The 13,884-nt window shown below is 43.7% G+C and overlaps 1 pseudogene across 1 annotated transcript in view; it reads left to right on the top strand.

Moving 5' to 3' along the window:
• LOC143562977 (putative nucleolar protein 5-2) overlaps positions 1–13,884 on the top strand; it is a 169,214-nt pseudogene that overhangs the window by 139,528 nt on the left and 15,802 nt on the right. The window lies entirely within an intron of this gene.

The raw sequence follows: 13,884 nt of genomic DNA, 5'->3' as shown, positions 1-13,884 counted from the left end.
AGATGTGAAAATGAGTAAAGGACTTAGAGTATATTTTCTTGCCTGCCCCCAACTGTGGAGGTGGTGTGGTATTTATAGTATTAGGGTTTCCAATGATTTGGCTCAGACCCAATTGGGGCCCTTTTTGGCCTCCTCCTGTTGCTTCGCGCCACGTGTACTTAGGACACCTGGTGCTTTTTCATTGATTATTCTCTGACCAAGGTCTTTCACCTGACCCATGTGCCATCACGTGGTGGCACATGGGCTTTGCTGAGTTGTCCACCCTTCATTGGCAGCTGTCAACATCAGCACATTCTTTATTCATTAAAAGATACATTCTGGAAGGTTGTCTGATGAGTACAATCATGGTTGTCCTTATCCTGATTTGGATTAGACTATTGTCTCATTTGTTGTGTGTCGCTTACGCGCGGCCTTTATGCGCCTACCCCGGGGATGCGCAGGGTCTTCTCTTTATTCTCACACTAAATGTGTGTGTTGTGTGCATATGTGATATGCGCCACGCGCAGATGTTTCATGCGCTTGCGCATAGGTTTTGGCTTTGTGTCTTCATGACATCCATGCGCTTGCGCATAGGTTTTCAAGCCTCTTGTCTATATCTTGTGGGTTGACCCGCCCCGCTCGATGTTAAGGCAGGTGCATACCCCTTCAAGCCCCCCCAATCTAATGTGTGTCTTGTCTCGCGCGAGCGAGGTAAGATAGATATTAGACTTAATAGTTTGCTTTTTCAATAGGGCTTGTTTTTTCTTTTTCTTTTCTTGTACGCGCGTTGCGCGAAATTCCATCCCTTTGGTTAAAACGAATCGTCAATGCACGTGGTTGGTTGGTGTTGACATGCATCAGAGATGGAGACGTTATGTGTCAGACCTTTCGTGTGCTCGAGGTGCTACAGTGGCTTTTCACGTCTCCTCATACAGTGTCAGGAACACGTGTCGCGCTTATGTTGACCTACGCCTGCGAGTGGGGGCGCGTGAGCGTAGATCTGATTATTACTTGTTTCTCTCTCTTTCTCCTGGGCCTATAAAACCAAACCTTTTGAACGGTTTTTTCTTCATCTCCATTGTCATTTTCAGAGCTTTTGCCTATCATTTATATTCCGATTAAGAGCTTTCGTCTTTGTCCCTGAATTCCGTGCTTAAAGTAACCATATTGTTCGATTCGCAATTGTATGTCTGATAACCCAGACACCACAATTTCCCCTAGTAAAGGCCGTGTAAAATCAGTGGTTATGTCTACTTTGAAGAAAACCGGCAAGGGTACTCGGGTTGCCGAGGCCTCGTCGGATGAGGGAGGGAAGAACAAGGCGGTGAAGAGATGGGATGACATTCCCTGCAAGTTGAAACAACCTGATTTTGATAATATCGTCGCTTCTCAGGGTTTTCTCCCTGAGTATGGTTGTCTGCTCCCGGCGACCGGGCAAACGGCGGCGGATCCTCCCGCCGGCTATATCTCTTTATATTCTCACTTTTTCACCCACTGTAATCTTCGTCTTCCGATGACGACGTTTATAGGTGCGCTCCTCCAATTTTACTGGATTCATATATCTCAAGTCCATCCCTGTGGATTAGTGCGCATGACTCATTTTGAGTTCATGTGCAAAGCTCAGCGCGAGGAGCCCACCCCTCGGCGCTTTCAATATTTTTATAAGCCGAAAATCCAAGATTCTTGGTTCTCATTCACACCGCGCAGTCAGAAGGTTAAGTGCTGCACTGTTGCCTTCAAAAGCCTTCATGACTGGGCTGAAAAATTCTTTTATATCAAGGCTGGTGTTATTCCCATTCGTATGACCGTGCGCGCGATTACTTCCGCGCCCGCGGATGATGACGTTCTTAAGAATCCATCTGGCGAGTGGGTTAAAAAATTAACTGCTGAACCATCCCCCGCCAAGAATATTTGCGAGGAAGCGTTGGTGGGGGTTGGTATGAGCAAGAGGTGGACTGACAGCGAGACTGAGCCTGTCATCCATGTTGATGGCTCAGGTGGGTTGTTTGTTCATTGCATTAATTTTGCGCGAGTATAATTCGTTTTGCTGATATCACTTGTCTTGTTTTATGCAGAAAGCAAGGAATACATCCACGCCGCCTATGACGAGCATACAGAAGGTGGCTCTGTCGCCCTGAACGTTGGGGAAGTTGCTTTCCCTGATCGCTTCGATGATATGTTCATCCCTGTCGACTTAGAATTTTGCTTTGACAGCGATGCGCCTGGTAAGCCCTTATATTTGTGTTTAGGCCCTTAGAATACCAAATTTGGTTTTAACATTTCTGTTGCGCGTATTGTAGATGCGCTCGCTAATTATGAGTTGGAGCCTGTGGAAGAGGAAAGGGAGGAGAAAGAAGCTGAAGCGCGAAAACTCAAGCGCAAGGCTAAAGGCAAGACTGGCGCAGGGGCCAATAAAAAACAGAAAAAAGATGATGCCTCTGTTGCCCAGAATCTTCCTCCTACTCAAGTGAAGGGACTTGAGATAACCAAGGGTTTTACTTCCAAGTTTTCCTCGTCTTCTTTGCCTCAAGGTGTGGGCAATCCTCCAGTCCACACGAGGTATGGTGCTGCCACCTCATCTCTGCGCGCGGAGGACAAGGGAAGCGGTGTTGCGCCTGCTGTTTCGTCTTCTCCAACAGGTATACTTTGTTTATATTTTGTGGTTTTATGAGCGTGATTCCGATAGAGTTATTAATGAAGCTTTGTTCACTCAAATGTTTGTAGAGCCGGCAACGTTGGTGGCTCAACCTCAGGCGCAGCAAGGTGCCAAGGCTATGCCGAAGGTTGTTTTGAAGTCCTCTGTTTTGCCCTCAAAAAGGGGAAAAATGGACTTCATGGCGATGCTTAATTCACGGACTGCGGTGCGCCAAGGTATTTATTGCGCTTTGATTGTCTGATTTTTTCCTTTAGTTCAAGTCATGAATCATTTCTCCTTGTTGGTTTTTTCATAGGAATTATAGCTGGCACACAAGCTGCTGGTGGCACTGCTAGCGCTGGCGCCGTTAGTTCTGCTCCTGCTCCAACAAATATTGAATCTCCCCTCATTGGGATCACTAAGGAGCAGGAGACTATTTTTCGCGCTGCTCTAACAGCGTCAAGACCTCCCTCACCTCCTCCTGCGCGCAGCCCTCCTCGTGAGACTATTTTTGATTCTTCCAAGTCGCAGGAGAAGAGACCTGTTATAGAGGATGATGAGGAGGTTAATTTTGAAAATTCTGATGGTGGTCGCGTAAGCCCTATAGCGCCATGAGATTTCGTGGCGCAGCCTTTTTCTCATGGGGCAGGCAGGAGCTCATCAGCTGGCGCTAATCTTTCTGCCGGTTCTCCTCAGGTATAAGTTTATTTTGCTCCGCTGTGCAGACTTCCAAGTTAGTGTTTAGATAACTAAAACGTTTCTTTGCGTTGCTTTGTGTTTGTAGGGAGCCGATCACATATACCGCCCCGAGCTGGAGTATCACTGAAGAGAGCTCATTCCAATCCTTGGGCGTATGTGAAGACTTTTGGGCTTACTCTGTTCCTCCAGCTGAAAGGAGGTTTCAAGAGGACCGCGCTCGCTTGGATTTGCTTAATGACCACCTTTTTGCTGGGTCTGCGTTTTTTGCTGCCTCCCAAGAGCTTCGCAATGATTATATAAAGGTACGTGATGCCCTTGCGGAGGCCAAGAAAGAGGCTAAGATTTCTGCTTGGAATCTTTCTGATGCCCGAGAGAAAGCTGAGAAACTCCAAGCAGAACTTAGCGAGAACCGGGCAAGTTCCAACGCTGCTTTTGTGAAGCGCGGGCTTGAGCTGCAAGCTGCGCGGGAGAAACTGCAAGTGGCAGAGGCAGATGCGGCCAAGTACGCGCGTCAAGCGCGTGACCTGGAGTTGGCAGTGGAGGCGCGTGACCAAACTATTGCGCAGGTTAATACTGAAAAATCTTTATTGGAGAGTGAGGTTGCGCGCCTGAAGAAAGAGCTCGATGCTGAGCGAGCGGAAAAGAATGAAGCCTTGGCGGCAGCAGCGTCTGACAAAGAAGAGCTAGAACAAGTCAAGGAAACTGTTAAGTTATTAAACTCTCAAATCCCTGCTCTTGAGACGTCTGTTTCTTCCCTCGCGCAGGACCGTCAATGGCTGATTTCACAGGGTGTGACTCGTTGCGCTTATGCCATGAAATACTCAGACGAGTTTCAGACCCTTGTGATGGACTGTAATGCGGCGTCGCGCTTGGTGGGTCGGGCTGAGGGGTTTAAGGATGGTTATGAATATGGCATGCTAAAGAAGAATCCATCCGACTACCCTTATCAGCTCGACGCTGTCTGCGCTGACATGGCTGAGGTGGGGGAGAAGTACTTGAATACTCCAATTCCCATCCTTGAGCAGGTATTTTAACCTTAATGAGTTTACTTGACTTATTTTCATAATCTTTGGTACTTATACTGTTCCTTGTGACTTGCAGATAGCCACGCTTGCTGACCAGCCCGATCTTGGCGCTTTAAAGAAATTACTTGATGAATGTGAAGGGACTGGTGGCAATGATGATGGCGCGGGCAACGCTACCTCTGCCAGCGGCTCTGGCGTGGCCAAAGGACCTACTCCTGACGCTATCATGACAGAAGACGACTATATTCAAGACGAACAGCTTGATTATGGTAAGTTTGGAGATGACGAGGAACGGGTTGCGCCAGATGCTGAGGGAGGAAATAATGATGAGGAGGATGAAGAGGCTGATATTAACATAGAGACTTGAAAATCCCTTCTGGTTTTTTTTTTTGTTTTTTTTGTGTTTGTAGTTTCTACCTCATCATTTGTAAATTTGTAAACTTCTATGTTTCGGAATGAAATTTTGTTTTTCCCTTATTCGCATCTTGCGCATTCCCAATTCATCTCTTTATATTGCATGCGTGTGCTTGTTGAATATAAGGTATGCTTACACATTGAAACTTGAACAAAGTTGTAAGGAAATTATTTTTACTTAATCCTTAACAGTTGTCATATTTCAAGTTATTTTGCGATATTCTGAATATGCTGACACGTGCCTTGGCATTTCATTATTCCTCTTTTGCGCGACGTTATCGTGCATTTATTATAGGGAATTATGAATGAGTTTTTTAGCCTTTACGTGTCAGTATGTGTTACTCTGCCTATATCCATTATAATCCCATGCGCGGCCCCGACCTGAGACCTTAACAACTATGCTTTGGCATGTGCTTTGCCTTAGTTGTGCTTAGGTATTTTTATGGTCCAGCTGCGCAATACGTAGGATGGATGCTATGAGTAATTTGAGCTAAGGCTCATATTATTGGGCTAAGGCCCTGACGTTTTAGAGTTAAAACTCGTTAACGCGTCTGAGCTTGAAGCTCGCGCGTGTATGCTTTACTTCGTTTTATTTTTAGTTTGATGTCAATACAATGTTGTCATATTGCTCAAAATTAATAAAGGAAAATGTGAAACATGTATGCAAAAGGTAATAGAACGCATATTAAGAAAAAGTAGAGCATATCATTATTCGTAATGGCTTATAAAGCCTTGATTACAAACTTGACAACTTTTACATGAAACATTTTCTAAGTTGTGCTGCATTCCATGTGCGCGGGATCTTCTTTCCATTTAAATCTTTTAAAGCGTATGCGCCTTTTCCCAATTCTTCCGAGACTTGATAAGGTCCCTCCCAGTTGGGAGACATCTTTCCCGGGGGTATTGCGCGACTAGCTTCATTGTTCCGAAGGACAAAATCATTCTTCTTGAAGTGGCATTCTTTCACGCGCTGATTGTAGTATTTTTCTAGCTTTTTCTTGTATTTGGCTTCACTGATGATAGCCGCCTCTCTGCGTCCCTCAAGTAAATTGAGATCCAACCTCCTTTCTTGCTCGTTATCCGTCTTACTCATCATGAGCACTCTATAGGATGGGCATCCAATCTCTGCTGGAATCATAGCCTCTGTTCCATAGGTTAGGCTGAACGGGGACTCGCCATTGCTGGTTTTGCTTAATGTCCTGTGCGCCCACAGGACATTAGGTAACTCCTCGACCCATGCATGGGACTCTCCCTCCAACCTTTTCTTCAGCCCATTCAGCAAGCTTTGGTTCGCGCGTTCCACTTGGCCATTCCCTTGAGGGTGGTATACTGAAGTGAAGACCTGATTGATGTGCAATTTCTTGAACCAAATGGATATCTTCCTGTCAGTGAATTGTTTGCCATTGTCGCTCACGATTTCCATGGGCAGGCCAAAACGGCATACGATGTGGCTCCAAATAAATTGCTTCATTGCCTCGGCTGTGATTTTTGCCAGTGGCTTGGCTTCAACCCATTTTGTGAAATAGTCTACTGCCACTACCAAAAACTTTACTCGCCCTGGCGCTTGTGGTAAGGGACCCACAATATCGATTGCCCACTTGTGGAAAGGCCATGCAGAGGTCACCGGGATCAAGTTGTTCTTTGGCCGCATGGTATTTGGCGCATAGCTCTGACACGCTTTGCATTTTTGGATGTCTTTTAACGCGTCCAAGTACATGCCTGGCCAATAGTAACCTGCGTTCATTGCCTTGGCGACCACCATGCGCGGGCCAGCATGTATTCCACAGATTCCTTTGTGTATCTCTCTGATCACATAGCTTGCTTCCTCAGTGTCTAGGCATTTCATGAGTGGTCCAAGATAAGAGCGTCGATATAACGTACCATCGAGCATTTCGTAGTTCTGCGACTTGTGTCTTATCTTCCTCGCCTGTGCGCGATCGTCTGGTACCTTTCCCTCCTTCAAGAATTCCATTATTGGAGTTATCCATGATGAAGGTGTTGTATGAATTACAAGAACAGACTTCGCTCCCACTGACGGGTTGCTCATTACTTCCACCCTGACATCTTTGCCAAAATGATCGAAGCTGGTTGATGCCATCTTGCTTAGCGCGTCGGCAGACTTATTTTCACTGCGCGGAATGTGTATGATTCTGAAAAAGTCAAATTGTTCGGTGAGTTTCTTCGCCTGCTCTTGATACAGAGGCATGGTGTTCTCCTTGGCATCATAAAGGCCATTGACTTGTGCTGCTACCAGGTATGAATCTACATGAGCCTCTAGCTTTTTAACTCCGAACTTGTGCGCGATGCGCAAACCAGCCAGCAGGGCTTCATACTCAGCTTCATTGTTGGTGCTCTTGAAATCCAACCTGATTGCGTAAGTATACTCATGATTTTCTGGATCCACCAGTTTGAGGCATGCGCCGGACCCCTCGTTGTTTGAAGCTCCATCAGTGAATAATCTCCAAACGTTTTCTTCATTATTGGCTTGCGAAGGGTCTACTTCGCGCTGAGCCTCTTCGACTTTTCCTTCAGGGATTTCTGCGATGAAATCAGCTAAGACTTGTCCCTTGATTGCTGGACGAGGCTTATAGGTGATCGTGTGCTCCCCTAATCCTAGCGCCCATTTTGTCAGCCTTCCTGAGAGCGCGGGACGTCGCAAGACTTGCTGGATGCTGTAATCAGTCAGGACTTCAATAGGATGACCATTGAAATATCTGTGAAGCTTGCGCGACGCATGCGTTAGTGATAAAACTAACTTTTCTATGATGGTGTAGCGCGTCTCAGGATCTGTCAGCACCCGACTTACGTAATAAATTGGTGTTTGGATTCCCTTGCGATCCACCAATAATACTGCGCCAATGGCGCGCTCTTCTGCTGACAGGTACAACGTTAAAGTTTCACCAGGTAATGGAGCTGTGAGCGCAGGCAGATTTATCAGACATTCTTTTATCTCACTGAAAGCTTGCTCGGTCTCAGGCGTCCACTTGAATTGGCTTTTCTTTAAGCAATTTCTCAATGTGTTAATGAATGGGGTAGATTTGCTTGCATGGTTTGCTAGGAACCTGTTAATTGATACCAATCTACCATTCAACTTTTGAACTTCCTTCATGGTGGATGGTGAGGGCATGTCGAGGATAGCCTCCACCTTCTCTGGGTTCACCTTGAAACCATCCTTGGTGACCATTACGCCGAGAAATTTCCCTTCTTCCACGCCGAATGTGCATTTGCTCGGGTTGAGCTTCATGTTTACTTCCTTTAGGCGCCGAAGGGTTTCTTTGATGTCTTTGAGCATTTGTTTTTCCTCCCTGCTTTTAATCACCAAATCATCCACGTAGACTTCTAAGTTTTTTCCAATCTGCTCGTTGAAAATTGCATCCATGAGTCTTTGGTAAGTGGCTCCTGCATTCTTCAAACCAAAGGGCATTTTTGTGTAACAGAAAACACCCTTGTCAGTTCTGAAAGCAGTCTTGTCTTCATCCTGTGGCGCCATTTGAATTTGGTGATAGCCCTTATAGGCATCCAGGAAACATTTGAGCTTAAATGGCACCACAGAGTCCACCTTCATGTCAATGTTTGGGAGGGGGTAACAATCCTTTGGACACGCCTTGTTGAGGTCCTTGAAATCAATGCACATTCTCCATGACCCATTGCTCTTCTTTACCTCACAGGATTGGCTACCCATGTTTGATATCGTATTGGGCGAATGATATTCGCGCGCAGTAGATCTTCTACTTGCTCATTCATGGCCTTTGTCTTCTCGTCTCCCATGACTCTTTTCTTTTGAGCAATTGGCTCCACGGACTTGAATGTGTTGAGAGAGTGATGCGCCAGGTCTCGCGGAACCCCAGTCATATCAGAATGTTGCCACGCGAAGACTGACATATACGTTGTGAGCAATCTTTTCATTCTCACTCTTGTGTCATCTGATATCGTAGCTCCGATTGTGATTGTTTGTTCTGGGAATTTTGGGTTGATAATCCATTCCTCTGGCGCGTTGTTTGCCACTGGAAGCTTCATTCTGCCCTCTCGAGGTATACTTATTACTGCGCATAAATGATCTCGGTACACAAATGTTACTCCTGTTGGTGTTGGGAACCCCAACGCGCCATGTGATGGTGACGGTATGGCGTTGAATTGGGCAATCGTTCCTCTACCCAAGATCATACTATGGCATGAAGTGGTGGGCAAGACCAGGAAGTTGACAATTTCAGCTCGCTTGTGCTTCTCATCCCCCATAGTTAGTTCGAATTGTATCTGACCTAGGGGGTGAATAATTTCGTTTGAGACACCCGAGATTGGTGCACTCACAACTTCGAGCCTTGCTTGGTCTGTTGGATCCAACTTCCTGAAACATTGCTCATACATGATGTCTGACTCACTACCGGTGTCCACCAGGACTCTTGACACCTCATAATGAGCGATGTGTGCAGTGATGACTAGAGGACTGCTGATAGACGGGCCTCCTCTGATTCTTGGAAAGATTACTTGTTGCTCGCGCCAATCCCCTTGGATTTGCGCGCTTCTCTTCCTTGATCCTTGCTCTTGCCTTATTCCTTCAGCTACACAGATTCTTTTGAATTTTTTACTGGCTGAGGCTCCGTCTGGTTGTTCGTTCTCTGGTCTTGGATTTTTTACCAGGTGAGCCAACTTCCCTGATTTCACATCTTTTTCGATCGCATCCTTCAAATGATGGCATGCATCGGTGTTGTGCCCTGTGGATTTGTGAAACTCACAATATTTGCCACTGTTCGGTGGTCCCTTATGGAGTAATAGCCTGGGGTTTTTAAACTGGACATTCTCTGTGCTTAACACTTGCGAAGGCGTTTTGGTGAGGGGAGTTCATATTCTTGGTAGAGGTCTGTTAGGCTCTCTGCCGCTTTCCTTCTTGTCACCTTCTCCGCGATTAAGAATGTCTTTTTGGGGTTGGGGTGAACTTTGTTACGCTTGCTTTTCTGCAGGAGAATAATTGGTTTGTTGCAACCTGGACCATATGGAGTTTTGTTTGCCCCTCCTTTCATTGTTGCGTGGTGCTTCTGTTTGATGCCCTTTATCTCTTGCTCTGTCTTGGGCAATTTGTTTTTCATTTCGCGCGAAGATTCGCGATGCTTCCATAAGCTTAGCCCAAGTGGTTGGCATGCCTTCTCTGCTCACGAGAGCTCTGCGGAGTTGATCACTGCGCGTACCTTGTATAAAGGCCACGCGCAAGAGTTGTTCAGTGATGCCTCCAATTGCAAGAGATTCCTGATTGAAACGAGTTATGTAGTCTTCAATGGTTTCATCATTCCTGCGTACGCAGTGCATGATGTCATCGGGGTCGCGCGTGTGTCTGCGCTGCTGTACAAAGTGAGCCTGGAACTTTTCCAATAGCTCTTCGAACCCATCGATTTGTCCTGTCGGCAAGCTTTCGAACCAGACACGCGCTGCACCCGTGAGGCAGCGAGCAAACATGTGACACCATGTTGGCATCGTCCAGCTTTCTAAGTTTCCAGTGTTATAAAAACCTTGTAAGAAATCATCTGGATCTGTTGTACCATCGTACTTGCTTAAACCACTTGGCATCTTGGTTTTGTGTTGAATGGGAGCCTTCGCAATGCTCTCAGCGAATTTTGAATGTTTTACCAAGATGGCTGGCCTATATGGTATGGTTACGTCCACTTGACCTTTCGCTTATGGGTTGTATGGTGTGTATAAATCCATATCAGCTTTGGCTCCAGGTGCTATGTGCATGTGTGCGCGAAGCTGTGAACTTCCTGCATGAGTATCTCGCGTCTTCTTCATGCTGTGCACCTCTTCCTCATCACTAATATCGGCTTGTTCGGTGTGAACAGAATGACTGTCTTCCAGCGCGCGCGTCTTTTTTGTTGTTCCCTGAATGGTTTGTTTATCAAATGCGAGCCTTTGTGTTAAATCGGCTAACTTTTTGTGTTTTACCAACTCATTGTATTTGTCCATTAAACGCCGTTGTTCGTTTATGAGCCATTCTTTAGGGTCATTGGTTTCAACTTCCGGGCCCATTGGTCCTTTTTGTTTTGTACCAGTCAGATTTTGGAACGTGAGATCGTCTGGGGGAGTTTCAGTTTGATTATGAGGTGTTGTGTTGAAGGGATGGTTACTGGTGGTGCGCGCAGTGTCACGCGGCGCCCTTAGAACCTGATGTCCCTCATTAACATCCTCAAGCTCATTATCCTCCAGAACTTGATCGTTGTTTCGAACACCGGAAACCATGGTGAAGATTTTCAGAGAGAAAATTGATGAAATAATGGTTTTGTTGCCGTTGTAACAGGTGATGGCGCCAATGAAGAAGCGTGTATCGACTTACTTGTATACGATCAACGTTCCTCGGGTACGAGTGTGCTATATCACCGATGGTTTTCCATGATACGAGTTCTTCCACCTACAAAACGAACAGTACCGTGAGCTTACCCCTCAGAAAGGGACAGAGGGGTCCTCTTTGGGGTAACCCTCCGGTGTGAGAATCAGATATTGTAGGAGAGGATAATCAAGATGTGAAAATGAGTAAAGGACTTAGAGTATATTTTCTTGCCTACCCCCAACTGTGGAGGTGGTGTGGTATTTATAGTATTAGGGTTTCCAATGATTTGGCTCAGACCCAATTGGGGCCCTTTTGGCCTCCTCCTGTTGCTTCGCGCCACGTGTACTTAGGACACCTGGTGCTTTTTCATTGATTATTCTCTGACCAAGGTCTTTCACCTGACCCATGTGCCATCACGTGGTGGCACATGGGCTTTGCTGAGTTGTCCACCCTTCATTGGCAGCTGTCAACATCAGCATATTCTTTATTCCTTAAAAGATACCTTCTGGAAGGTTGTCTGATGAGTACAATCATGGTTGTCCTTATCCTGATTTGGATTAGATTATTGTCTCATTTGTTGTGTGTCGCTTACGCGCGGCCTTTATGCGCCTATCCCGGGGATGCGCAGGGTCTTCTCTTTATTCTCACACTAAATGTGTGTGTTGTGTGCATATGTGATATGCGTCACGCGCAGATGTTTCATGCGCTTGCGCATAGGTTTTGACTTTGTGTCTTCATGACATCCATGCGCTTGCGCATAGGTTTTCAAGCCTCTTGTCTATATCTTGTAGGTTGACCCGCCCTGCTCGATATTAAGGCGGGTGCATACCCTTTCAGATAGTTATTGATATTTTATTATTATTTTATTATTTGTAATTTGGTTACACTTTTATAATTAGAGCATGAGCATTCACAATGATGGATGAGTAAAAAGAAACTAAACGCGTCACGTAAGTTGTCATCACATATTTTCACCCATCCACTTTCAAATATAAAATTCTCATTTCTTCTCCAACACAAATCCATCTTTAAACACCCCTATATTCCACATAACCACCTACTTCTATATATTTTTTTTCTATAAACTAAAATACTTTTATTTGTATCTTATTATTTATTTCATATAATTTAAAAATAAAATAATTTCTAGTAAATAGATTTAAAATAAAAATAATAAAGTCATCTAATTACAAATTTAAAATTACATAAACAATAAATAAAACAACCAAATCAAACACACTAAAAATAAATTATTAAAAATTATTAAAATTACATAAACAATAATGTTATTTATTAAAAAAAATTACTGTTGAAAGTTAAAACAAACAAAAAAAAAATATTTTTTAATTAAAAAAAAAATAACTAAAGTTGGGGGTTGAAATTGGTTTCAAATTTAAATGGAAATTAATTACATTAGGTTCACTTATCATGTTTACTTCAATCCAATTTTGTGAATATTCTTTAAACTGAACATCACTTACAATGTGCATTTATCCAGAAACTCTAAATGTTGCCATAAGTATGAATATTAAAAATAGGAAAAACATGAACATATCACCTCTTGAGTTCATGACATAAGTATGAATATTTCCATTGAACATGACCAGAATTCTAGACCAAGAAATATGAATATGGTAAAAAAAAGATGCTGACAACATTTCAGATTTAAAGCCTTAAAGGTGTCCAGCTTTAATAAAGTTGGTATAATTTATACAGTTAAAACAATTATTTAATTTATCATACAAGTAGTTCAAAAAGCCATACCAACTATAGGTGTCTGTCATTCATGACTCATATTAATAATATGTTGATTTGAAAATTAGCCTACTGATGTGCATGATGACAGTGTGGGCTAATCAGCTAATGAGGTTCTTTCAAAGTGAAAAGTTTCTCTTACTTAGTTACTTGACAAAGATTTAACACCATGAGAAGGTTATGGTTGAACACATTTGAATGTTATTAGAAGTCACGTTTTTGAGAGATCGAGTCAAGTTTTGAGAGATTAAATCGTGTTTTTGAGTGGATTGGTTAAACTAACACACAATACGTCGATATACCAACAAAATGAGGGGCCAAAGGATTAAAAGAATGTTCAAAAAATGGCTATATAGCTAGGTCGAATTTCAGATCCAAAACCAGTTTCAACTGAGTTTCACAAACTGACTTGTGTCAAACCGGTTTTGATATCCTTGTGGGTTGAACAAGGGCCTAATCTAGATCTCCGTACTACCCTAATAATATCCATAAATGAGTTGTTTTTGGTAAGAACGAATATTACCATATGTAAATTCAGGTACACATCAGTATTTCAGTGCATTTTGCCCTCTAGTAAGAATATAACGGATATATAGCTAAACCAATTTCAAGATGACGGATCGGATAAGTTTCAAACCGGTACCTTTCGGCCCACACAATCAGCCCATTAATTACTTTTCTCGACCCAAACAAACAGTCAGCCCAAATATTTAATTCACTTCACCCAATCTGTTTCTAAACAAACTCCATAAACATAACTTATTTTATTTGACAATACATCTTATTAATTATGGTATTTATTTTTCATCTACTAATTCATGCTTCAATTGTCTTCTCATACTCCTCAACAGAGTATATTAAATAGGGTGTGTACAGAAAAGAGAAACACTAATTTTATGATGTAATTAGTTTGACTTGATTATTATGTATTCCTCATATAATTTAATTTGAAAAGAAAATGTTTGTTCAGAAAAATATAGGCTCGAATCCAGCCGAGCGCGAGCTTCAGAAAAAGATTAAACGATCAGGCTTAGCTCGGCTCGTTTGTGCCCATAGATAAGGGT

This window comes from Bidens hawaiensis, unplaced genomic scaffold (genome assembly GCF_021521415.1).
Source record: "Bidens hawaiensis isolate Kalapana, Puna unplaced genomic scaffold, B.hawaiensis_p1.1 tig00021185_1, whole genome shotgun sequence".
NCBI classification, from domain to species: domain Eukaryota; kingdom Viridiplantae; phylum Streptophyta; class Magnoliopsida; order Asterales; family Asteraceae; genus Bidens; species Bidens hawaiensis.
Note: the sequence above shows the minus strand (reverse complement) of the source record. Positions and strands in the feature narration are given on the sequence as shown.